The sequence below is a fragment of the Acomys russatus genome, chromosome X (assembly GCF_903995435.1).
Source record: "Acomys russatus chromosome X, mAcoRus1.1, whole genome shotgun sequence".
NCBI lineage: Eukaryota > Metazoa > Chordata > Mammalia > Rodentia > Muridae > Acomys > Acomys russatus.
The window spans coordinates 61049363-61075621 of NC_067169.1; the positions used below are offsets into that span (position 1 = coordinate 61049363).

The following is a 26259-nucleotide window of genomic DNA, read 5'->3' on the forward strand; positions in this document are numbered from 1 at the left end:
TTATTAAGAAAATTATCCATATCATTTAGATTTAAAAATTGTGTGGCATATAGGCATTTGAATTAAGACCTAAGGATTCTTTGGATTTCTTATGTCTCCCTTTTCATTTCTGATTGTGTTGATTTGGATAATCTCCCTCTGCCTTTTGGTTAGTTTGGCTAAGGGTTTGTCTATCTTGTTGATTTTCTCAACAAGATTCTTTGGTTTTGTTGATTCTTTGAATTGTTTTCTTTGCTTCTAATTTATTGATTTCACGCCTGAATTTGATTATTTCCATCTATATATTCCTCTTGGGTGTGTTTGTTTCTTTCTTTCCTAGGACTCTCTGGTGTTCCATTAATTTGCTTGCATGAGATGTCTCCAATTTCTTTATGAAGGCACTTAGTGATATGAACTTTCCTCTTAGCACTGTTTTTATTGTGGCCCATATGTTTGGGAATGTTGTGCCTTAGTTTCCATTGAATTCTAGGAAGTATTTAATTTCTTTCTTTATTTCATCCTTGACTCAATTGTCATTGAGTAGAGCACTGTTCAGTTTCCATGCCTGTGTAAGATTTTTGTTATTTCTATTGTTGTTGAAGTTCAGCTTTAGTCCATGTTGGTCTGATAAGATACAGGGGATTATTTCAATTTTCTTGTACCTTTTGATGTTTGCTTTGTGTCAATTTTGGAGAACATTCTGTAAGGTGATGAGAAGAAGATATATTCTTTTGGATTTGGGTGAAAAGTACTGTGGATATCTGTTAGCTCCATTTCATTCATGATCTCTGTTAGCTTCATTATTTCTCTATTTAGTCTCTGCTACAATGATATGTCCATTAGAGAGAGTTAGTGTTGAATTCTCTCACTACTAATGTGTTGGGATGGATGTGTGACTTAAGCTTTAAAAGTGTTTCTTTTATTAATGTGGATGCCCTTGTATTTAGGGCATAGATGTTCAGGATTTTGATGTCCTCCTTGTGAATTTTTCCTTTGATGAGAATGAAGTGTCCTTCCCCATCTTTCTTGATTAATTTTAGTTGAAAGTCTATTTTATTAGATATTAGAATGGCTACTCCAGCTTACTTCTTGGGTCTGTTTGCTTGGAAAACCTTTTTCCATCTCTTTACACTCATGTTTGCTCTTATCTCTTTGTTACTGAAGTGTGTTTCTTAACTACAGCAGAATGATGGATCCTGTTTCCACAGCCATTCTGTTAATGTGTCTTTTTATTGGAGAATTGAGGCCATTGATTTTGAGAGATATTAGTGACCAATGATTGTTAGTTCCTTCTATTGTGGAGTTGTTGGTGATAGTGTTTGGTTGTGATTGTTTTCTTTTTGTTTTGCTGTTAGGAAATTATCTATATCCTTTGTTTTCTTGGGTGTAGTTGACCGCATTGGTTTTGAGTTTTTCTTCTAGTATCTACTGTAGGATTGAGTTGGTGCATAGATATTGTTTAAATTTGGTTTTGTCATAAAATAGCTTGCTTTCTACATCTATCATGATTGAAAGTTTTGCTGGATATAGTAGTCTGGTTTGGCATCTGGTGGTCTCTTAGTGTCTGCATGACAGCATCCAAGACCCTTCTGACTTTCATGGTCTCTATTGAGAAATCAGGTGTGATTCTGATTGGTCTGCCTTTATATGTTATTTTGGATAACATATAACTATAACTAGCTGAATTATACATTGCCTTAGCAACTGTAATAAGAGTCATTAAGAGAAACATTACTTTTCTGTGATATAATAGAGAACCAGATGTAGATAAAGCCAGATTGTTATAGTCACTTATTTTATTTCTTTTCTCTGTATTTGAAGCTCAAATTTTATATTTCTAGTTCAACAGTATCACAACATTACATTTTTTTTCTGTGTCCTTGACTATCTTTCTTTGTGTGTTTGTTTTTGTTTTCTTAGATAAAGTTTGTGTGTGTAACAGAGATCTGGCTATCCTGGACTCACTTTGTAGACCAGGCTGGCCTCCTCATATCTCATGGACAGATCACTCTGCCTGTGCCTCCTGAGTTCTGGAATTAAAGGCATGTGCCATCATACCTAGCACCCTTGACTATCTTATAAATGCTTTATAGAACTAGAAGCAGTCCTAAGGACACTTTCTTTTATCCAATAAGACAATGTATTATCTGTTTCCACTAATTCTAGCAGACAGGGAAGACATATGAAACATGGGCAATCTTCACCCTGGCATTAGGTTGCTGCTAAAGAAGTTATTGGTTTGTAAGGATCATGGAAGGGATAAAATCTGACTGAAGTCATTGCTGTCACCTCATTTGTTACTACTGCTACTCAATCAGCCTCACTATGTCTGCCATTTTCAATTTTCAGAGTCCATTGACTGTAATCTTGTTGCTTATATGTTCGTGTGCGTATATCCAATCATTGGCACTATCCTCCTGGACAGAAATAAAACTAGACTATTGGGAATATTTTGTAAATGTGCCTAAATTGGTGAATGCAAGATTCCTTATGTTGCCTTTGCTGTATAGTGATAGCCTTCAGCATTCTCTTCATATGGTAGCTTTGGAAACTACCAGAATGTGACTACCACCACACTCTGCAAACAAGGACTTGCCTCCAGAAACTAATATGTAGAAAAGTTAAGCCATTTATTTATCTCTGAACATTGAATGAGATAAATTTAAAGATGCTGTTCTCTATTTTATGCTATTGAACCAATAAGCTATATAAACAATTAAGATGTAACAGTTTAATACACAGCAATGTGAATGTAGTGATTAACTTCTGTTCTGTCACTCTAGTATTACACTCTGCAAATATCATTCTGTGTTGAGACTGCTTTTCATAATTTCTTCAGTGATAAAGTAGAAAATATAGTGGCAAGTTCCATAGGCTCATTTCAATAGTGCTTGAAAGTGATATCTCAACAGAATGAGACCTAGCAACTGGTCTATTTTTATTGAGAAAATTGTTCTTATGGATTGCATTCATATTTAAACCATTTTTGATTGCTAACCAGAGTAGCTCTGTTCTTGGCAAATTCTGTAGTTTACTACAGGTGTTTAAAATGTTTTAAACAAAAGTCTGTATTTCTTTACTTAGCAAAAGTGTAAGGAATCTAGTCAAGTGTGGTCAAAGATATAACTGCCATCCTATGAAAAAAGATTGTTTTAGAATGAAAAGAGCAAGTGGAACAATGAATGAATAATAATCTTACATTTTTTCATTGTGTTTAGTGTTAAGCCTTCCAAGCAGAACATTCATTTTAGTTACCCTGGCTTCCCAAAATATATAGAGCCTCAGATATCTGCATTCTGGTCTTAACAGGGCTTTTATAAGAAGAGGCCTTATACAGTAGTGAGATTTTTCTCCCTATATGGGCACTGAAACTACCAGTATGCATAGCAAATACCCTCAAAAGGAACAAGGTTAAATTAAGCATAGGACTTAATGGCTGTTAGCTTTGTCAGTACTTCCATATGATCTAGGGTAACCATGCAAAGTGATGAAAAATATCAGGCAATTTTATGATTTACATTTTCACCACAAAAATTCTATATTAGTTGTCTCAATGTAAGAGTGAAATTGAATATGTATGATTAGGCTGTGATATATGACATCCCAAAGATTACCATGGTTGGTTCAGTTTATTTGGCTGACTAGGAAAGTATACCCTCCCTCACTCACCACTCTATGCGTGTCCCTTCTGAAGCTGCACACACAGTATTTATTTCTATGATAGAGGACTATCTTTTGGTAAAATGTATACAATTACTGTATTCTCTTGCTAGAATCTCCTAACAAGCTCAAGATAAGACTTAAATAGCAGGTATTTATTTATGTAGATAATATAATTCAGAAGAATGTAGTTGACATAAAATAAAACTTCTAACTTCAAATAAAGAATATTCTCTGGTAAGTAGGGAGAAGCTATAGAGTACTTGTCCCTGAGATTAGTAGAACTGTGACCTGTGCAACTTCTGTGAAAAGTACATGAGTGAGTAAGGTAAATTGAGCAAAACAACTTTAAACTTATTGGTAGTATATTGTGGTCTGAATGTATGTTCTGTCAAAATTCATATGTGAGATTTAATTTGAAATTTGTTAGTATTTTAGAAGGTGACTAGCATGTGAAACCTAGGATGTTTTGTCAGACCACAATCACAAGAGAACACATAGTGGGTACCATGGGTGAGGAATGCTGCCTTGCCAGATACTGAATCCTCTGAATATGTCTTACTGGATCACCTGTCATCATAGTTATAAGATTAAATATGTGTTATAAATTATCTGCTGTAAGGTAGTTCATTATATAAGTTAGAGAAAGAATATATGAATGGAGAAAAACATATCTCCTGTCTCCATGGAGTCTAGTTGAGAAGGGAAGCAAAATCCTGAGATAGTAGCAGCTGTTTGATGTGTTTTAATAGAGTTTTAGGTCTAATTTAGCCTCATGGCAGCCCTTTGGATAGCTAAAACAGAGCTGAGTTCTGTGGAATGCTGAGATTGTGGTGAAGAGATGACATAAAAATGAATTATGTCCTGGCAGATACCAGCCCCCAATGAATAAGCACTTAGTTATCACTACTCCTAAGTACCACATAACAACTGTTAAAGTTTAAATCTAAAATATCACTCAGTGGTTTCCAGTTGCTCATGCTGTTTTGGAAGTTGGTTAAATTTTTAGGGAAAGGCGTTTAGATTGATTAAATAGTTCATCATGGTGTATCTTTGAAGATTATACCTGCTTTAGACCTCTCTCTACCTCTCTCCTCCTTTCTTTCTATTTCTGCCATACATTTCTTTTTAAAATATATTTATTAATTTATTCATATTACACCTCAATTGTTATCCCATTCCTTGTATCCTCCCATTCCTCCCTCCCTCCCATTTTCCCCTTACTCCCCTCCCCTATGACGGTGAATGAGGGGGAATTCTTCCCGCTGTATATGCTCATAGGGTATCAAGTCTCTTCTTGGTAGCCATTTCTGTTTTCATGATGTATTGCTTTGCTATAGATTTAGGATTATAAACCCAACTGATCATGGATTGAACTTTCTAATATTGTAAGCCAAAGTAATTCCTTCCTCCCTCTATTATAGTGAATCTTTTTTCTTTATAGGCCTTACATGATCATAGGCCAACAAAGATCAGAAATTTCTGTTATGTCCTACGGTATATATTGGCCACACAAACATAACAATAACATGGGCAAAATAATACAGAGACAGCCCAATCTGTAGCAATAGTAATAAAACTACTAGTAATCCCTCATAAGACTTGGTGAAAGTCAACAGATAACTTATTCCATACACCGCTCTCTCCTGTGCCTGAGCTGCATGTGGCCATAGGGAATGATAGTACAGGAGGTAGAAAGCTGACTGAGAGTAGAACTCCAGTGATACAGTTTTGTTATCACCTGCTCTGAGGTGGGACTTTTCAGAGACACGGCTATTTTGGAGCTAGCAGTCATCCTGGAAATAACTCTCATTCAGGCTCTTTAAGTACCTCCAGTAAATTCATTTGTTCTCCAAGGTTAAATCTTAGCAACAATAAACACAGACTCTACTTCAGTTTACCCCAGGGGAAGTAAAAAACACTTCAACTTGTAAAACCAGGATCATCTATCCTCTTTGATTCCTATAATATTGCTTTCTCCTCTTCTATGGGGTTTCTGATATCCCAGGTGTGTGTGTGTGTGAACCTGATGAAGACTTCCAATTTAGAATCTCTCTCTGTATGACTGACTGACTATGGGTCTCTACATCAGGTACCATATGCTGCCAGAGGAAGCCTCTCTGATATTGAGTGGACAAGACACTAATCTATGAGTATAGCAGAATATCATTAGGAATCGTTTCATTGACATATTATTTTTTACCAGGAGCTAGGTCTCTGACCCATCCAGCTTCTGTTTCCAGGACATCCAGAAACTGTCAGGCATGGGCTGCCTTTCATGACATGGGTCTCAAGTTAGGCTAGTGATTGATTGGCCACTCCCACAAATTCTGAGCCACCATTGCTCCAGCCTGTCTTGCATCCAGGACAGAGTGTAGTTTGAAGGTTTTGTGGATGGATTGGTGTCCGGGTTTATTTTTCAGTAGCCATCAGAGTACCTTCTTGTATCAAAGAGACTGGAATGGAGAGGCGAAGGCTTCATGCAGGCATCAGCTTAACCTCTCTTCATTCAGTGATTGATGTAGATGCTGTCCTTGGCAAAGAGGCCCAACTCTCCATTTTTTGAGGGCAACCCTCTGTCCTGGCATCAGCCTGGGTTGTTTGGAATCTCTACAGGACCTCTTCAGCCTCTAACTTCACAAAATGCAACCCTAGCCCACCACTAAGGTCATTTCTGGCTACAAAAGATTGCCAGTTCAGACTCCACATCCTCCATTAGTACTAATCCTTCCTATGGTCACCATATTAGAATCCAAGAAGTTTCCACTTCAATAGGTTTCCATACTGCCCACCAAATACCCCCTTATTCCAGCCATCTCTCCCTGTAATCTCTCCCTCTATCCTGTCCCCACTCACCTGCTCTCTCCCCTTCTCATCCCTACCAGCCCTCAGTCCATCTGCATGACCTATTGGATTTCCCCTTCCAGGAAGATCCATGTGTCTCTCGCCCCCACCCCTCTTTACCTAACATTTCTAAGACTGTGATTTATAGCTTGATTATCATTAACTTAACGCCTAATATCCATTTATAGATGAACACATACCTTGCTTTTCTGGGTCTGGGATACCTCACTTGGGATGACTTTTTTCTAGCTGCATCTGTTCGCCTGCAAGTTTCATGATGTCATTTTAAAAAAGCATTCTTATATTGAGGGACATCTAGGTTGTTTCCAGTCTCTGGCTATTATGAACAAAGCCACAATGAACTTAGCTGAACAAGTGTCCTTGTGGCAGGATGAAGAATCCTTTCAGCATATGCCCAAGTATATTTGATCTTGGGGTAGATCAAATCCCAATTTTCTGAGGAACCACCATATTAATTTCTGTGGTGGCTATCCAAGTTTCCAATCCCACCAACAATGGAGGAGTGTTCTCCTTGCTGCAGATCATGGCCACCATAAGCTGTTATTTGTGTTATTGATCTTAGCCATTCTGACAGATGTAAGGTAGAATCTCCAAGTAGTTTTGATTTGCATTTCCCTGATGACAAAGAATGCTGAACATTTATTTAAATTTTTATCAGCCATTTGAGATTTCTCTGTTTGAGAATTCTCTGTTTAAGTCTGTTCCATATTTTAACTGGATTATTTTGATGGGAATTGAATTGAATCTATAGATTGCTTTTGATAAAATAGCCAATTTTGCTGTTAATCTTCTTATATCTTCTTCAATTTCTTTCTTTAAGGACTTGAAGTTTTAAACATATAAGTCTTTCACTTTCTTGGTTAGTTACCCTAAGATATTTTTGAATTATTTGAGGATATTATGAAAGGGGTTATTTCCATGATTTTTTTCAGTATGTTTGTCATTTGTATATAGGAGGACTATTGATTTTTTTAAAAGTTAATCGTATATCTAGCCACTTTTGCAAAAGGTTTATCAGCTGTAGGAGTTCCCTGGTAGAAATTTCAGGGTCATTTTGATGTCTTCCTTTTCTATTTGTTTCCCCTTAATCTCCTTTAGTTGTATCATTACTCTAGCTAAGTCTTAATGTGGAGTAGGGATTACTTCTGACATGGATGGACTCTGGTGACCACATGTTGATCGTTTCCTCCAGGTCAGGTGGCCTTGTCAGGCCACAGAGGAAGAGGATGCAGGCAGTTTAGATGAGACATGATAGTCTGGGGTCAGATGTTAGGGGAGGAGGGCTCCCCTTTTCTGAGGACCAGAGGAGGTGAGAGGGAGGATTAGGGAGGGAGGATGAGACCAGGAGGTGATTAGGGCTACAATCAGGATGCAAAGTGAACAATTTTTTAAAAAGGAAGTGCAAAGCAAGCACTACAATCATGTGACTGTACAAGAGTCTTATCAGGGAGCTCTGCCAAGTAGTTGCTGGACTCCTGAGGCTCAAACTTGGCAGGATGAGTGGTGTGTTTCTAAACCACGAAATAAGTTGCAACTGTTACGTATCAATTAAACTAGAATGCCAATATATTACATGCTTAGTTAAATAAGGTATTAATGCAATGAATTTTAAGTAAAAATATTAAAATGATGTCTTCAGATACAAGAATACCAAGTACTATATTGAATAGATATAGAGTGGACAGTCTTATCTAATTCTTGATTTTAGTGGAATTTTTTTGAGCTTCTTTCCACTTAATTTCATTTTGGCTATAATCTTGCTGTATATTGTCTGTATGTTTAGATATGTCCCTTCATCCATAATCTCTCCAGAACCATTATCATGAAGGTATGTTGGATTTTGTGAAAAGCTTTCTCTCCATCTAATGAGGTGATTATGTATGTTTTCTATTTTTCAGTTTATTTATGTACTGATTTTCATATATTGAACCATGCCTGCATCTTTGGAATGACGCCTACTTGATTATGGTGGATGATCTTTTTTATGTGTTCTTGAATTTTGTTTGCAAGAATTTTATTAAGTATTTTTGAACCAATGTTTATTAGGGAAATCGGTATATGATTCTTTGTTGAGTCTTTGTGTGGTTTAGGTATCAGGGTAACTGTGGCTTCATAAAAAAAGTTGGTAATGTTTCTTCTGCTTCTTTTTTGTGGAGTAATTTAAGGAGTATTGGTATTAGCTCTTCTTTGAAACTCTGGTAGAATTCTGTGCTAAAGCCACCTGGCCCTGGGCTTTACTGATTAGGAGACTTTTAGTGACTACTTTTATTTCCTCAGGAGTTATAAGTCTATTTAAATTGTTTATCTAATCTTGATTTAGTTTTGGTAAGTGTAGGCAGTCAATAATTAAGATTTCCTTTTAGCATTACTTTTATTGTGTCCCATAAGTTTAGATATGTTATGTATTTGTTTTCATTCAATTGTGGAACATCTTTAATTTATTTCTTAATTTCTGTCTTGACCCATTTCTCATTCAATAGAGAGTTATTCAGTTTCCATGAGTTTGTAAGATTTCTGTCATTTATGTTGTTGATATCTGGCTTTAATCTATGATGGTATGATACAAAGCTGGGAGTTATTTCAATTTTCTTGTATCTGTTGAGACGTTGTGTCTGAATATGTCATCAATTTGGAGAAAGTACTGCAAGATGCTGAGAAGAATTGATATTCTTCTTGTTTGGGTGAAATACTCTGTAAAAATTTGGTAAGACCATTTGATTCATAACATCTGTTAGTTTCATTATTCCTCTGTTTAGTTTTGTCTGGATGACCTGCCTATTGGTGAGAGTGGGGCATTTAAGTCTCTTACTATCAGCATGTGAGGGTCAATATTTGATTTAAGCTATGGTAGTGTTTATTTTACAAAAGTGGGTACTCTTGGGTTTTGGGCATTGATGTTAAGAATTTAAATGTCATCTTGGTGAACATTTCCCTTGATGTATATCTAGTGTCCTTCCCCATCTCTTTTGATTAAGTTTGTTTTGAAGTCTGTGTTTGTTTGACATCACAATGGCTATACCAGCTTACTTCTTTGGTCAATTTTCAAGTCTTTTATTTTTAATTTTTATTTAAGTAATTTATCCAGATTACATCTCATTTGTTATCCCCTAATTTGTATTTTATCATTCCCTCTCCCTCCCTCTATCATCCTATTCCCCTCCACTAGGTCTGTGACAAAAGGGGACTTTGTCCCCCACTATAAGATCACAGTCTATCAGGTCTTTTCCTGGTAGGCTGCTTACTCTTCCTCTGAGTGCCACCAGGTCTCCCCACCAAGGAAAAGTAGTCAAAGAGGGGGCACCAGAGTTCATGTCCAAGTCAGTCCCTGCTCTCCACACAATTGTGGAGAAGGTGTCCATTGTCTAGATCTGAGTAAGAGTTCTAGGTTTACTGCATACATTGACCTTAGTTGGTACAGTAGTTTGAGCTGACCCACCTAGGTCCAGATCCACAAACCTTATTGATCTTCTTGTAGGATTCTAGGACCTCTTGATCCTTCTATTTACCCATTCTCCCTTACCTCTCTCACCTAGAGTCCCAATAGGAAGTCCCAGTATCTATCCCAATCTCTGGCTAAGTGAAGACTTTCAGGGGACATCTCTGTTGGGCTAGTGTTCAATTGTAAGTGAATATATGTCATGTGTATCTTTCTGGGTCTGGGTGAACATACTCAGGATGATCATTTCTAGTTCTATGCATTTGCCTGCAAATTTAAGGATTTCCTTGTTTTTAATAGCTGAGTAGTATTCTATAATGTAAACACACCACAGTTTCTTTATCCATTCTGTGACTGAGGGACATTTAGGTTGTTTTCAGATTCTGGCTATCTGACAAAGAACTAATATTCAAAATATATTAAAAAGCTCAATAAATTAAACACCACCAAACCAAATAACCCAATTAAGAAATGGGGATCAGAGTTAAACAGAGAATTCTCAACAAAGGAATATCGAATGGCTGAGAAACACTTAAAGAAATACTCAACCTCCTTAGTCATCAGGGAAATGCAAATCAAAACGACTCTGAGATTCCATCTTACACCCATCAGAATGGCTAAGATCAAAAACTCAAGTGACAGTATATGCTGGTGAGGATCTGTAGAAAGGGAAACACTCCTTCATTGTTGGTGGGAGTGCAAACTTGTACAACCACTTTGGAAATCAATATGGTGCTTTCTAAGAAAACTGGGAATAGGGCTACCTCAAGACCCAGCTATTCCACTCCTCAGAATATACCCAGAAGACGCTCCACCACACAACAAGGGTATATACTCAACCATGTTCATAGCAGCCTTATTCTTAATAGCCAGGACCTAGAAACAACTTAAATGTCCCTCAGTCGAAGAATGGATAAAGAAACCGTGGTACATTTACACTATGGAATACTACTCAGCTATTAAAAACAAGGAAATTTCAAGTCTTGAACAGTTTTTTTTTTCAACAGTTTATTTTTTCTTGGCTTTCTTTAAGGGATTTATTAATTTCCTCCAATTGTTTGGTTTTCTTTTTTTTTTTTTCTGGCTTTCTTTGAAGGGCTTACTCATTAATTAGTTGCTTGTATTTTCCTGGATTTCATTTCCTCTTTAAGGACCTTTTCATCTTCATTTAATTGGTTTTTTAAAAAGCCTTAAGGTCTTTTTCTTGTGCTTCAGCTGTATTGAAATATTCAGGGTGTGCTGTGGTAGGATATCTGGACTCTGGTGATGCCATTTTGTCCTGGCTGATGTTAATTGTGTTCTTACATTGTGATCTAGGCATCTGGGTTTGGTGTGATTATAGGTCTATGTGCTGACTTCTGAGTTTGTCCTAATGGTGTGTGTGTTTTTGTTCCTTGGTTTCTGTTTTCTCTCTGGATTTTCAGAGACTGTGAGGGCTGATAGTTGCCTGTTTAATTGACCTTTTAGGCTGGAGTGTTGGGGACTACTTTCTGATATTGGAGGCTGGGGCAAAGGGTGTCCAGGGTTGGGAGATGATCTGTGGGATCCAAAGGAGATGTGGATAGTGGGGGAGGCTGCAGCTGCTGTTCTGTTCCAGCTCTAGGGATGACTCTGAGGGTTGGGTATGGGAGAACAGAGAGAGTGGAAAAAGGCATTGGACAGGTGGGGAAGGGAGGCCAGGGGGAACAGAGACTACATTGAATTGTTTTTATCTCTCATATTATCACTATGAATACAATAAACTCTTGCGAGTAAGCATGGATATTAAACATGTAATATATGTGAGAATACATAGTTTGATAAAATGTTGAAGAAAATAAAAAAATAGAAGTAAAAACTAATAAAAAGGAAAAAAATCATTGATTCCAGTCACCTATGAAGGTCCCACATGAGAAATATTTTATAGAAGAGGGATTTTTTTGCATGAATCTATAAATTATTTATGTGAACACTTACCTACTATATCAATACAATATCGAATGCCTATTTTAAGTGTGTACTATTGTGCAATGTCCTATATTAATTTTATATCATTTAATTTTCATAACAATGTCATGAGATATGAGCAGTTTAATTGTAATGCTGTACAAGAAATTATAATAATAATTACATTCAGTGTGTATGAGAGTCCACTGGCAGCATGACTGTTATTCAGATATGAACCTTGTACAAGTTGAGATTTCATGTATCTATTTACAACACAATAATACGAATAGTACAGGAATAAGATGGAAAGAGCAGTTATCAAATTCAGATTTTTTTCTGTGCTCCAATTTAAAACAACATGCTTGAGTTTATATTAGTCTTGCATCCCCATTATTGCTTCTGAAACTTTAAAGACATATATACCTCTTGCAAGCAATCGTATCCCTATTTCCAGAAACATCTCAGAGTATACAGACAGATAATTTAGTTCAGGAGAACCACCACTCACAGAATACTCACTAATGATATAATAAGGACTAAATTTTCTTTTCAAAATTTCTTATAATTTAATTAGATAATAAGTGCTGTATGGCCAATTGTTTGGTTGCTGTAAAGAGGCCATTGGTGCTATTTATTACTTCTCACAAGAAAATTCTGCTTCTGCAAAGACTGCAGGAAGATGTCTGCTATACCTTTTTTTTTTTTTTTCATCTTGGAATTAATTGTTTTTAGTTTTATTATTATTTTTTATTAATTTATTCTTGTTACATCTCAATGGTTATCCCATCCCTTGTATCCTCCCATTCTTCCCTCCCTCTCATTTTCCCCTTATTCCCTGTTCCTGACGGGGATTACCTCCTCCTGTATATGCTCATAGTGTATCAAGTCTATTCTTGGTAACCTGCTGTCCTTCCTCTGAGTGCCACCAGGTCTCCCCCTCCAGGGGACATGATCAAATGTGAGGCACCAGAGTCTGTGAGAAAGTCATATCCCACTCTCCACTCAACTGTGGAGAATGTTCTGCCCATTGGCTAGATCTGGATAGTGGTTTAAAGTTTACCGCCTGTATTGTCCTTGGCTGGTGCCTTAGTTTGAGCGGGACTCCTGGGCCCAAATCTGCCTATCACAATGTTCTACTTGTAGGTGTCTAGGACCCTCTGGATCCTTCTACTTTGCTATTCTCCCATGCTTCTCTCATCTAGAGTCCCAATAGGATGTTCTCCCCTCTGTCCCACTTTCCTGGTAAGGGAAGGCTTTCGTGAGACATGCCCTTTGGGCTAGTATGCAGATATAAGTGAGTATAAACCATTTGAGTCTTTCTGCTTCTGGGTTAACTCATGCATTATGATCATTTCTAGCTCAATCCATTTGTCCACAAATTTCGGGAATTCCTTGTTTTTAATAGCTGAGTAGTATTCCATAGTGTATATGTGCCACAGTTTCTTTATCCATTCTTTCACTGATGGACACTTAGGCTGTTTCCATGTTCTGGCTATTATGAATAAGGCTGCTATGAACAGGGTTGAGCAAATTTTCTTGTTGTGTGCTGGAGCATCTTCTGGGTATATTCAAAAGTGTGGAATAGCAGGGTCTTGAGGAAGCCCTATTTCCAGTTTTCTGATATAGCACCAGATAGATTTCCAAAGAGGCTGTACTAGTTTGCATTCCCACCAGCAATGAAGGAGTGCTCCTCTCTCCCCACATCCTCGCCAGCATGTGGTGTAGTTTGAATTTTTGATCTTAGCCATTCTGATGGGTGTAAGATGGAATCTCAGAGTTGTTTTGATTTGCATTTCCCTGATGACTAAGGTGGTTGAATATTTCTTTAAGTGTTTCTCAGCCATTTGTTATTCCTCTGTTGAGAATTCTCTGTTTAGTTCCAAGCCCCATTTCCCAATTGGGTTATTTGGTTTGGTGGTGTTTAATTTCTTGTGTTCTTTATATATTTTGGATATTAGACCTTTGTCAGATGTAGGGTTGGTGAAGATCTTTTCCCAGTCTGTAGGCTGTCGCTTTGTTCTTTTGACAGTGTCTCTTGCCTTACAGAAGCCTCTCAGCCTCATGAGGTCCCATTTATTAATGGTTGACCTTAAGGCCTTGGCTGTTGGTATTCTGTTTAGGAAGTTGTCTCCTGTGCCAATATGTTCCAGGCTCCTTCCCACTTTTTGTTCTAAGTGACTTAGTGTCTCTGGTTTTATGTTGAGGTCTTTAATCCACTTGGATTTGAGTTTTGTGCAAGGTGACAAATATGGGTCCAGTTGCATTTTTTTACACATAGACCTCCAGTTAGACCAGCACCATTTGTTGAAGATGCTATCCTTTTTCCATTGAATGGATTTGGCCTCTTGGTCAAAAATCTAGTGACCATATGTGTGTGGATTCATATCTGGGTCTTTGATTCGATTCCACTGATCAATCAACCTGTTGCTGTGCCAGTACCATGCTGTTTTAATTACTATTGCTTTATAGTACAGTTTGACATCAGGTATGGAGATTCCTCCAGAGCACCTTTTATTGTACAAGATTGTTTTAGCTATTCTAGCTTTTTTGTTTTTCCATATGAAGTTCAGAATTGAACTTTCAATGTCTTTAAAAAATTGTGTAGGTATTTTGATAGGGATTGCATTGAATCTGTAGATTGCTTTTGGTAGGATGGCCATTTTTACTATGTTAATTCTCCCGAACCATGAGCAAGGAAGATCATTCCATCTTCTCAGGTCATCTTCAATCTCTTTCTTCAGAGTTTTGAAATTTTTTTCAAACAAATCCTTCACTTGCTTAGTTAGAGTAACTCCTAAATATTTTATATTGCGTGTGGCTAATGTGAAGGGTGTGCTTTTCCTCATTTCTTCCTCTGTAAGCTTGTCATTTGTGTATAGGAAGGCTATGGACTTTTTTGAGTTAATTTTGTATCCAGCCAATTTGCTGAAGGTGTTCATCAGTTTTAGGAGTTCTCTGGTGGAATTTTGAGGGTCACTTATGTACACTATCTTATCATCTGCAAAGAGGGATAATTTGATTTCCTCCTTTCCCATTTGGGTACCCTTGATCTCCTTTTGTTGTCTTATTGCTCTGGCTAGAACTTTGAGTACTATATTTAAGAGATATGGAGAGAGTGGGCAGCCTTGCCTTGTTCCCGATTTTAGAGGAATTTCCTTGAGTATCTCACCATTTACTTTGGTTTTGGCTATTGACTTGCTGTATATAGCCTTTATTATGTTGAGGAAAGTGCCTTGTATCCCCGATCTCTCTAAAACTTTAAACATGAATGGGTGTTGGATTTTATAAAATGCTTTCTCTGCATCTAAAGAGATGACCATGTGGTTTATTTTTCTCTTCATTTTTCATATATGTTGGATTCCATTGATGGATTTCCGTATATTAAACCATCCCTGCATGCCGGGAATGAAGCCTACTTGGTCATGATGAATGATATCTTTGATGTGTTCTTGTATTTGTTTTGCAAGTATTTTATTTAGTATTTTTGCATCGATGTTCATAAGAGAAATTGGTCTGAAATTCTCTTTCTTTGTTGAGTCTTTGTGAGGTTTAGGTATCAATGAGACTATGGCCTCATAGAATGAATTTGGTAATGTTCCATCCATTTCTATCTTTTGGAGTAGCTTGAAGTGTATCGGTATTAGCTCGCCATTGAAGGTCTGGTAGAATTCTGCCCTGGGCTTTTTTGGTTGGGAGACTATCAATGATTGCTTCTATTTCTGTAGGGGAAATGGGACTATTTAGCTGGTTTTTCTGTTCTTCACTCAACTTTGGCAAGTGAAATTGATCAAGAAAATCGTCCATTTCCCTTAGATTTTCAAATTTTGTTTGCGTATATGCCTTCAAAGTAGGATCTTATGATTCTTTGAATTTCTTCAGTGTCTGTTGTTATGTCTCCCTTTTCATTTCTGATTTTGTTGATTTCAATGCTGTTTCTCTGCCTTTTAGTTAGTTTGGCTAACAGTCTGTCTATCTTGTTGATTTTCTCAAAGAACCAGCTCTTGGTTTTGTTGATTCTTTGGACTGTTTTCTTAGTTCCTAATTTCTTAATTTCACCCCTGAGTTTGATTATTTCCAGATGTCTACTCCTTTTGGGTGTTTCTACTTCTTTTTTTCAAGGGCTTCCAGTTGTCTCCTTAAGATGCTTATGTGCGATGTTTCCAATTTCTTTTTAAAGGCACTTAGTGCTATGAATTTTCCTCTGAGCACTGCTTTCCATATATCCCACAAATATGGGTATGTTGTTTCTTCATTTTCCTTGAATTTCAGAAACTCCTTGATTTCTTTCTTTATTTCTTCCCTGACCCAGGTGTCATTTAGCAGAGAGTTGTTTAGTTTCCACGTACGTGTAGGCTTTTTGTTATTTCTGTTGTTGTTGAATTGCAGCCTAAGAGCATGGTGATCTGATAGGATACAAGGTATTATTTCAATCCTCTTGTATCGATTGAGGCTTGCTTTGTGACCTACGTTGTGATCAATTTTGGAGAAGGTTCCATGGGGTGCAGAGAAGAAGGTATATTCTTTCTTGTTTGGGTGAAAGGTTCTATAGATATCTGTTAGACCCATTTGACTCATGGCATTGGTTAATGATGTTATTTCTCGGCTTAGTTTCTGTTTCAATGACTTATCCTTCAGTGAGAGTGGGGTGTTGAAGTCTCCCACTATTATTGTGTGGGGATCGATATGTGGTTTAAGCTTTTTAGCAGATCTTTTACAAATGTGGGTGCCCTTGTATTGGGAGCATAGATGTTCAGAATTGTGAAGTCATCTTTGTTGACTTTACCTTTGATGAGTATGAAGTGTCCTTCCTCATCCCTTTTGATTAATTTTGGTTGAAAGTCTATTTTGTTCAATACCAAAATGGCTACGCCTGCTTGCTTCTTGTGACCATTTGTTTGGAATATTTTTTCCAACCATTTACCCTGAAGTAATGCCTTTCATTATGGGTGAGATGTGTTTCTTGAATGCAGAAGAATGTTGGATCTTGTTTATGCACCCATTCGGTTAGTCTGTGTCTTTTTATTGGAGAATTGAGACCATTGATGTTGAGAGATATTAATGACCAGTGACTGTTCAGAGTCTTAATTTTGATGTTGTTTCCAGTCAAGCGTTTGTGTAGTTGTGTTTTTGCCATGGGATAGTTATCTATTTCCTGGGTAGTTTTGGTTGTAGCTTGACCCTTTGGGATGGAGTTTTCCTTCTAGTACCTTCTGTAAAGCTGTATTTGTGGATAGGTACTGTTTGAAATTGTTTTTGTCATGGAATATTTTGTTTTCTCTATCAATGGTCATTAATAGTTTTAATGGGTAAAGTAGTCTGGCCTGGCATCTGTGGTCTCTTAGGGTTTGCAGGATCTCTGCCCAGGCCCTTCTGGCTTTTATGGTCTCTGCTGAGAAGTCAGGTGTAATTCTGATAGGTTTGCCATTAAATGCTATTTAGCCATTTTCCCTTGCAGCTTTTAATATTTTTCTTTGTTCTGTATGTTTTCTGTTTTTATTATTATGTAATGGGCAGCTTTTCTTTTCTGGTCAATTCTATTTGGTGTTCTGTAGGCCTCTTGTATGTTTATAGGCATCTCTTTCTTTAGGTTGGGGAAATTTTCTTCTATGATTTTGTTGAGAGTAGTTTCTGGGCCTTGGAGTCTGATATCTTCCCTTTCTTCAATGCCTATTATCCTCAGATTTCTTCTTTTCATGGTGTCCTTAATCTCTTGGATGTTTTGTGTCAGGAGTTTTCCAGATTTGGTATTTTCATTAATGCTTGCTTCCAGATCTGTGATTGTAAGAGATTCGTTCTTCCATCTCTTGGATTCTGTTAGAAAAGCTCACCTCTCTGTTGCTTGCCTTCTTCTCTGAGGTCTCACATTTTTGCTTTTCTTCTGTCTGTGTGTTTATCATTGAATCCATTTTCATTTTCAGATTTTGAACTGATTTTTTTATTTCTTTCATCTGATTGTATATTCCTGAGTTTCTTCCCTTGCCTCTTTATAGGTTTTCAGAGCTTGAACCGTTTTATTTATTTCTTTCATCTGGTTGTTTGCATTTTCATGCAATTTTTCCAGTTCCACTCTATGTGCTTCTTTTACGTCTCTCACCTGTTTGTCTGCGTCTTCCTGCATTTGATTACGAGAACTGAGGCTGTGCTCAGCTGGTGCCTAGGGTGGAACTTTGCGCTCTGTCCAGCCTGAGTCACAGCAGGAGAACTGTGGCTGCGCTGAGCTAGCGCCTCCAGTGGAACTGAGCACCCAGCCCAGCCTGCATCACAGCAGGGGAGCTGCCACTGAGCTAAGCTGGTGCCTAGGGTGGAACTGAGCACTCTGCCCAGCCTGCGTCACAGCAGGGGAGCTGTGGCTGAATTGAGCTAGTGCCTCGGGCAGAATTGCTTGCTGAGCTGAGCCAGCATCTCCATGGCACTGCGCACTGAGCTGAACCCGCGACTCTGGGGCTGAACTCGGGACTCTGGGGCTCAACTGTCCACTGAGTCCAGTTTGGGTCTCAAGGCACCAAGTGACCCAAATCCTGCCCAGAGTCCCCTCTCCCGCAGCAACTCCCACAGGCCACCACACTAATCGCCTCCACCGGAAGGCTCTGAGCTTCAAACCTCAGCAACTGCCGCTGCTGACGCTGGTGCCGCTGGTGCTGCTGCTGCTGCCTCTGCCGCTGCTGCTCCTATCTGAAAAAATCCGTGCTCCTCCCGTGTGCAGGGACACGCAGGTCCTCCGCACTCTGGTCCCTCCGAACCGTGGAGCATTCCTGCTGCCGTGATGTGGGGACTTTGGTGTTCCTGGCTCAGAAATCTGTGCAATTCCTTGAATTGTTCACTAGAGCTTCCAAACACGGTCCACACTGCTCGCCACCATCTTGGATCCTCCGCTATACCTTTTTATACAACTAGAAACTACTGGAAATTTCCATGGAACCTGTGTTTGAAAATTCTTTCAAATTTAAAACAGTACTAAATGTTTAGTTTTGAACATGAAACTGTAATTAATAAATACAGAAAGAAATAAATTATCTTTCCTAATATGGTCTTAGCAAGATTTCTATGCCATATATACACTTGCTCAGTATTAGCTACTTAATCTTTATTAGAGAAAATATCTTTAATATCTAACAAACAGGATGAAAAATATTGCACACTATCCCCTTTAAATTCTAAAATACATCGAGTTATGCTACTGTAGACAGAATACCTAGTAATGACTTGATTTGTATCCTTATAGCCTTTTCACATCTATTTCCCTCTGTGCCCCAGATATTTAAGAAACTTGATGGTTATATTTATTTTTGTTACATTTGAATTTTTGTAAGTGGAGCTGTAATTCAAGAAAAGCAGAGATTGTTTCCTTAACTGAAAAACTGCCATGGCTGCAAACATCACAGTAAAATACTACAATGAAATCTTTTGGGGTGTCTGAATCAATTGTTTATAGATCTCATAACTAGAATAAGATATACTTAGTTACTCAACATTAATGCATTTTAATCTTTTCTGAACAAATGAGACTTATACTGAGAATTAGACAAAGATACTTGGGATACAAAAGAAAAACTAAAAGCATCTTAAAAGTCAACATTTTAAATTTTATTCAGCATTAAACAGGAAAAATGTACAAATATGAATATGATGTTTTGGATAATATTGAATTGAAAATTCTAAGCTTGTATAAAGCCCCTGGCAGTTTTGATGCTAGGTTATTATATGCATATGTTCTTTTTTCAGTAAATGATTTGTACATTATTACTGGTGCCTCCTCTACAGTGCATTTTGATTTTTCAATAACACAAATTGTCTGAATATTTTGAGCTATAATATATGTACATTTGCAGTAGATAAACACACATTTAGTTCATGTTATTTTCTGTACCAATCTGATGCTCACAGTTGAGATATTTTATAAACCATCATTTTTGTGGATTTAATTAAGACTATAAATTCCTGAGAGCACAGACCTCATCATCTGTATATTTTAAACTATATATACCGTAACATCACAAACCTCATCCTTTCAAGTGTCTAGGCAACATGTGCATTGCATCTGATTACACCGGGAAAAACAGGCTTCTTCATAATTTTGTCCCAGAGCCTATCTCTAGTTCTGATTTTAATCAGCTCCTGAGCTGATTCTTCTTGCATCCATGGCTACACATGGTCATTGACTTTGGTACTTATTAGTAAGTCTCTAAGAGGTACAAAAGTAGATATGTAGCTGATTATTATTTCTGGTCTGATTTTCAGAGAATTTATAAGAAATAACAACCACTCTCATTCTCCACAGAAATTCTCTGTATATTTGCAACAGGCTACAAACTATGAAGATAAAGAATTGGGAGGAATAGAAATAACAAGGATTGAATATCAGCAACTGCTGCTTCTAAATTGTATATTCTACTAGCAGAAATTAGCTTTAACCTCAGTTGAAATAATACATGGTTCCCTTCATTTTCAAATATATTACAAGCTAAACCCACGTATCTGTAAATGAGCAACACTGTACTATCTACTCTTATTAAGATTCCCTTATTTTTCAATAATGTAAAAGAATATATATTTTTATAACAAAAGTACCACCTAATTTATTTAACTTATCTGACCTTTTAAAATTTTTTTGTAATTACAGAAGTAACTATAGATTAAATGAGAAAACTCACTAAAGTATAACATAATATAGTAACTAAAAATCATCTATAATTCCTACCACCCTGAGATAAACATTGTTAAGAGTTTTACTAGATTTATGTATCTATAATTACAGTTATGATTATATTTATTACATATTCTAGGACAGAATCATATTTTACATCTATTTTGAAGCTTTTATTTTAACTTAATACTGGGTTGTGACTATTTTAATCAAATTAATATTCTTCCACAACATGCTTTTAATCATAGTACATTTTACCTCCATATGGACGTCCTGTAATTTATTTAAGCAATTTTCAATGCCTGACATTTTGTTTTTAACTATTCTTTATTATAAATAATCTAATAATGCAAATCCCTATGTATTAATTTTGCATACAGCTTGGTTATTTTTAATATGTTTCTGAGGTAGGAATTGCTACATGATAGATTATATATATCTTACATATTTTTAACTTTTGTTTGCAAATTATAGCTGTCCTTATAATATTTTTAGATTTTCCTGTAGAAAAAAGTGTGTTAGAAATTTTACATGAAGCAATAATTATACATATTATGTAAACATTTGTAGTCTGGATATCATGATTTTCCATGGCGAAGCATCTACAGCCATTTGTTTTTATCTGGCCACTATTTGTCTGGCAATTCATTGTTGAAGAAATGTATTTTTTTTTTTTTTGTAAATGTGGGACATTTCCCAGAAGCTGTACTTGAACACAGCTATTACCAAATGAGAACGAAAAAAGCAAAGTACCAAGTGACTTTCCATCAACAGGGTTAAGCTGTTTCAGAGTGTATGTACCCTGAATGTTCAATATAAATAAAAGTGTAGTGGAGGCAAACATGGTGAGGGGCACCAAACAAACCTATACCTGGTATCTACTTTGTATAAGGTATTGTGTATTCATCCTGCATTTGGTGTGCATGCATTGTTTGTGATTGTTGCAGTCATATGGAAAACAGAAACTCTCTTTAAGAATTGTTAGGAATTGTCTTCTGGTGAATTAGGTATTCAGGAAAAATCCTACATGAGAATGTAGTAAAGCCACATTATGAAACAAAAACAGATCTAGAATAATTGGTTAAAATTAGAAGTAGCCTTTTCATAATCATAACCAAAGCTTATTCCAATAATTCTAAAATTTAATCTCAGTACCAATTACCTAATACAAAGATGGACTTCCTAAAAGTTGTTCCTGGCTTTGACAGGAAATATTCATACACTGAATATAGAAAAATAGTTTATTTCCAAATCAACCTTGACTCTCATGTTCTACAGTAAAAATTTTTGTGTAATGGAGTGTAGCTAAAAGTCAGACCATTTTAGAATTGAAGTAAGGATAAACATTTGTCTATTAAATTTCTGGGAAGTATTTGTGCTGGGATATTTTAAAGCATTGTATTAATTCGTTGACTACAGTCTCTGTGAACACCACTTTGCTAGGTACTGTGGAAAGACAAAAGTGATGTTCGATTATCCATAATGGAGAGTAGCAGCATTGTATCTTATCAAATAATAAATAATAATGATTGATTCATTCTGATATGTATGGTTAGGTGTGATGGTTAATCTTGATTGCTTCATTTGATCTGGACTCTAGTGAGAGACACGCCTATTAGCAGGTCTATGAGGCTATTTCTGGGAAGAATTAACTGAGGACAGAAGACCCTATCCCAAAATGGGCAACTCCTGCCAGTTTCCAAGTTATTATGAGCTCCAAGGAAAAACACATTGTTGCTTGCCTGCCTGCACCTCCTTCTTAATTCTACCTTTTAAACTGTTGTTGCTGTTGTCATTGTTTTGTAGATATTCAAACCCAGATTCATCTAGGACTTTTAAAGTTTCCTCTCTGGCTTCTTGAATAATCCACTGCTGTGTGTGTTGTTTAGTCTCCAAGTATTTTCTTGATTTCTGTAGTGTCTCTTATTGTTGATTTCTAATTTTGCTGCATTATAATCTGATAGAAAACAAAGAATTCTCTCTCTGTTATTTCTTGAGATTTGACTTGTGTCCTATTTTAGAGAAAGCTCTATGTGCTACTGAGAAAAATATGTATTCCCTATCTGTCGGGTGGAATATTCTGCATATATTTGTTAAATACAGTTAATTCATAGTATACTTAGCTCTGGCATTTCTCTGGAAGAGCTATATAAATTTGATTGTGAAATATTGAAGTACCCATTATTATGATGTTAGGATTTATGTAGTCTATATGTCTTGTAGTGTTTGTTTTATGAAATTAGGGCTTTCAATACTTGGTGCATAAAGGCTTGCAATTATTATATTTTCTTGATGAGTTGCTCTTTTTATTATTATGAACTATCTGCTATAATCTTTACTAATTAGTGTTGCTTTGATTTTTACTTTGCCTGGTGCGAGGATAGCTATGCCAGTTTATTTACATTTTCCATTTGTTTGCTAGTTTGTTTTGCATCCTTTGATATTAAGTTTTGGGTATTGTTACTGGTTAATTGTTTCTTTATGAGAAAGTTTATAGTACGTTATTGTTTTTAAATCCAGTGTGCTAGCCTGTATCTTTTTAGTACTGAGTTGAACCTATTCATTTACATTTAATGTTATTATAGAAAGGGGTTTGCTATTTCTTATACATATGTTAGGTGGTATTCTATTTTGATTGATTATTAATATTTCTCTTCCTCCTCTTATTTTAGATTTGGAGTTGCTGTGTTGGTTTATCTGTAATTAAGCTGTCTTTCATCTTCCTCCCTGTAAAGTATTCCACTAGAATTTTCTGCAGTGCTGACTTGCTTGTCATAAATTGCCTTAATTTGTGCTTGTATTGAAAGACCTTTATTTCTCCATCAGTTTTGAAAGAAGGTTTTTTAGGGCATAACATTATTGTTTCATTGTTGCTTACTTTCAGACATTGAAATATTTCATTTCCTGGTCTTCTGGCTTTTATGGTTGCTGATGGGGCAATTCTGATGTTTCTGCCCTTGTATGTGAATTGTCCTCTTTCTCATACTGCTTTTAGGATTATTTCTTTACACTGTATTTTTGACATCCTGATTCTAATATGTCATGGGTAGTTTCTTCTCTGGTAAAGTCCATTTGGATATTCATATATGTCTCTTTTATTTAGAAGCATTGTTCTTTAAATTGTCAAATTTTGTACTATGATTTCACTAAATACTCCGTTCATTCCACAGATTTTATTTTGTTCCTTCTATACCATAAATTCTCTCTTAGCTTTGAACTCTGGAATGTGTCCCAGATTTCTTGGAAATATTCTTTATGCTCCTTATTTTTTTCATTACATGTGTCTGTTTGTATTACTATCTTTACTTTGTCCTCCATTCCTCAAATTCATTCTTTTGTATGGTCTTGTTTGTTAGTAATATCTGTTGTGGTTTTTATTTGAGTAACCATCTCATTAATTTCAAGTAGTACTGTTTGATTCTTTTTCAATGTTTCAATATCCTTGATAACAGTTTCCTCCATATTTTGGACTTTACTTTTGATTTATTTACTGTTATGTTCAGTATAGAACCTTAACAAGACCTTGGAAAGTTTTTTTTTTTTAATTTGTGCGTCTATTTATTTGACTCTTTTTACTTTGACATTTTGGCTATTTCTGTACTTTTAGAATCCTTTATAAGGGAAGAGGGTCAGTTGGTGATAGGTCTTATGTAGTGGCTGTGTCATGGGTTTTGTATTGCTTTGTTGACTTTGATGCATCTATTGAAGTGGGTTTGTTTTGATTTCTTATTCTTCCATGCCTATTCAGATATTCTGGTTTCTGTGACTACTCTTAAACAAATATTTACATTCATTTCAGCAACCAGGACTTGTGAAACTTGGTGTTGAATACCATATGGGATGCAGAAATGATCCTGTCTTGGCTATATGCCAACAGAATGAATGGTTGAACTCTCTACACTAAGTTCCAAGATGACAGATGGAGTCAAAACCTTTCCCACACATAGATTCTATGAAGCAGCTGAAGGCAAGATAACAACTTTAGACCCAGTGGAACCTGTCTACTATCAGGAAGCTGTGATTAGAGGTAGATGCCCTATAGATAGATTCTGGGCCCTCCAATGACCCATAACACCTCAGACATCAGAACCCTACAGACACACCTGCAAACAATCCTCCAATTTCTCAGGAGACTTTGGGATTACTGGATCTGATGTCTGGGCCCCATACTGTATCTGAGACCACTGGACTAGATACCTGGTCATAAGTTTTTCTCTGATCATGCAGTAGCTTGAGACATGGTCACCTTTTGCTCTCTGTTCCTACAGAATAATGTACCCCAGGCTCTTAATTATTAACAAGCAGCTAACCTCAGAGATTAGCAGGAAAATAATAAAGTTATGGACTAAATTGAAAGTAAAATAACACTACACAAAATCAGCAGAATCTGTTCATTTTTTGAAAAGTTAATAGACAAACCTTTAAATAATCTGATGAAAGAACAGAAGGAGAAGGTACACATTAATAAAATTAGAGATCAAAAAGGTGCCATCACATCCCCTTCCTCTGTGTGGGGATTCAGGCTATCTAGATAAGACTTGACAGGTTGTGGTCAAACGGTGGTGGAGGAGGGCCCTGCCTGTCAGAGGTCTAGGGGACAGGAGAGGGACGGAGGTTGGGAACAAGAGGATAAGAGCTACGGGAATATAACTGGAATGCAATGTGAATAAATTATAATAAAAGAAAAAAGAAAAGAGATCGCATTACAACTGACATCTGTGAAATTCAGAACATTTTTAGAAATTACTATGAAAACTTATAGTCTGAAAATATGGATAAACAGGAAGAAGAGAAGGACTTCTGAAAGCATATTATCTAACAAGGACAGAGAAAATCAAGGGTTAAGTTATAGTAATTACATGCTTCAGTTTGGAAATAAAACAAGTGAGCTATGTTCCCATGCCATTGGACATAACTACTTGTATAGTCCTGTCAAAATTTGTGAAGATTAAGAAGAATACTCATCAATATTCATAATTTTTAAAATACAAGATATTGAGAGACTCTTAGTCATGTTAACTACAAGCAATCATTACACATAGCACCACCTTTATTTTTGAGAAACTATTAACACAGCGTTAATATAAGTTACCAAAGAATAATGGAACTAGGGTTATAATATTTTCTAATATTTTATTAACAATGGCTATAGTGGAATCTGAACTCATTATCATTTACTATTATTTTAATTCTCATAATTAGTTCATTTAAGTCAAATAATCATCTTTAATAGATTAGGAAACAAAGATTCTGAGAAATGTAGTGATTTGTTCACGTTTACATAGCTAGTAAACTGTGGATCAAGCCTGAGTCATGAGTGTGATTTCAAAGCTCTTTTATAGCCTCTATAGCATACTACCATTATATGCTGTACAGTCTAGAACTATATGATGTTCTACACCCACAGATTGAAATGAATGTCATTGATTACAATGGCTACTTATACTATATCTTTAGATTTACAATTTCATAGATAAAAAGGGGGAGAGAGATTACTTAGTAAACTTGTAGAACCTGTTTCTATATTAGCAGTGAATTGAATAAAAAAAGAAAGGAAACCTGAGCTATTAACAGCTAATCAAGAAAAGAATAGTTGGAATTATTTCCCATATGCCAGTGCTACAAGTCAAAAAAAGGTCTCTATATCTCATAGAATAAAAAACTGCAGGTTTTCCCACATACCTGTCCATATCAAAAACTGTTATAAAGAAATGGGTGACAAAGGATGGATAGACTTAGTTTTCAGCTG

The 26259-nt window shown here is 36.3% G+C and overlaps 1 pseudogene; it reads left to right on the forward strand.

Annotated features, from left to right (window-relative positions):
- The first annotated feature begins 2304 nt into the window (after window positions 1-2304).
- LOC127185307 (protein kish-A-like) lies at window positions 2305-2521 on the forward strand (annotated as a pseudogene).
- Window positions 2522-26259: the final 23738 nt, after the last annotated feature.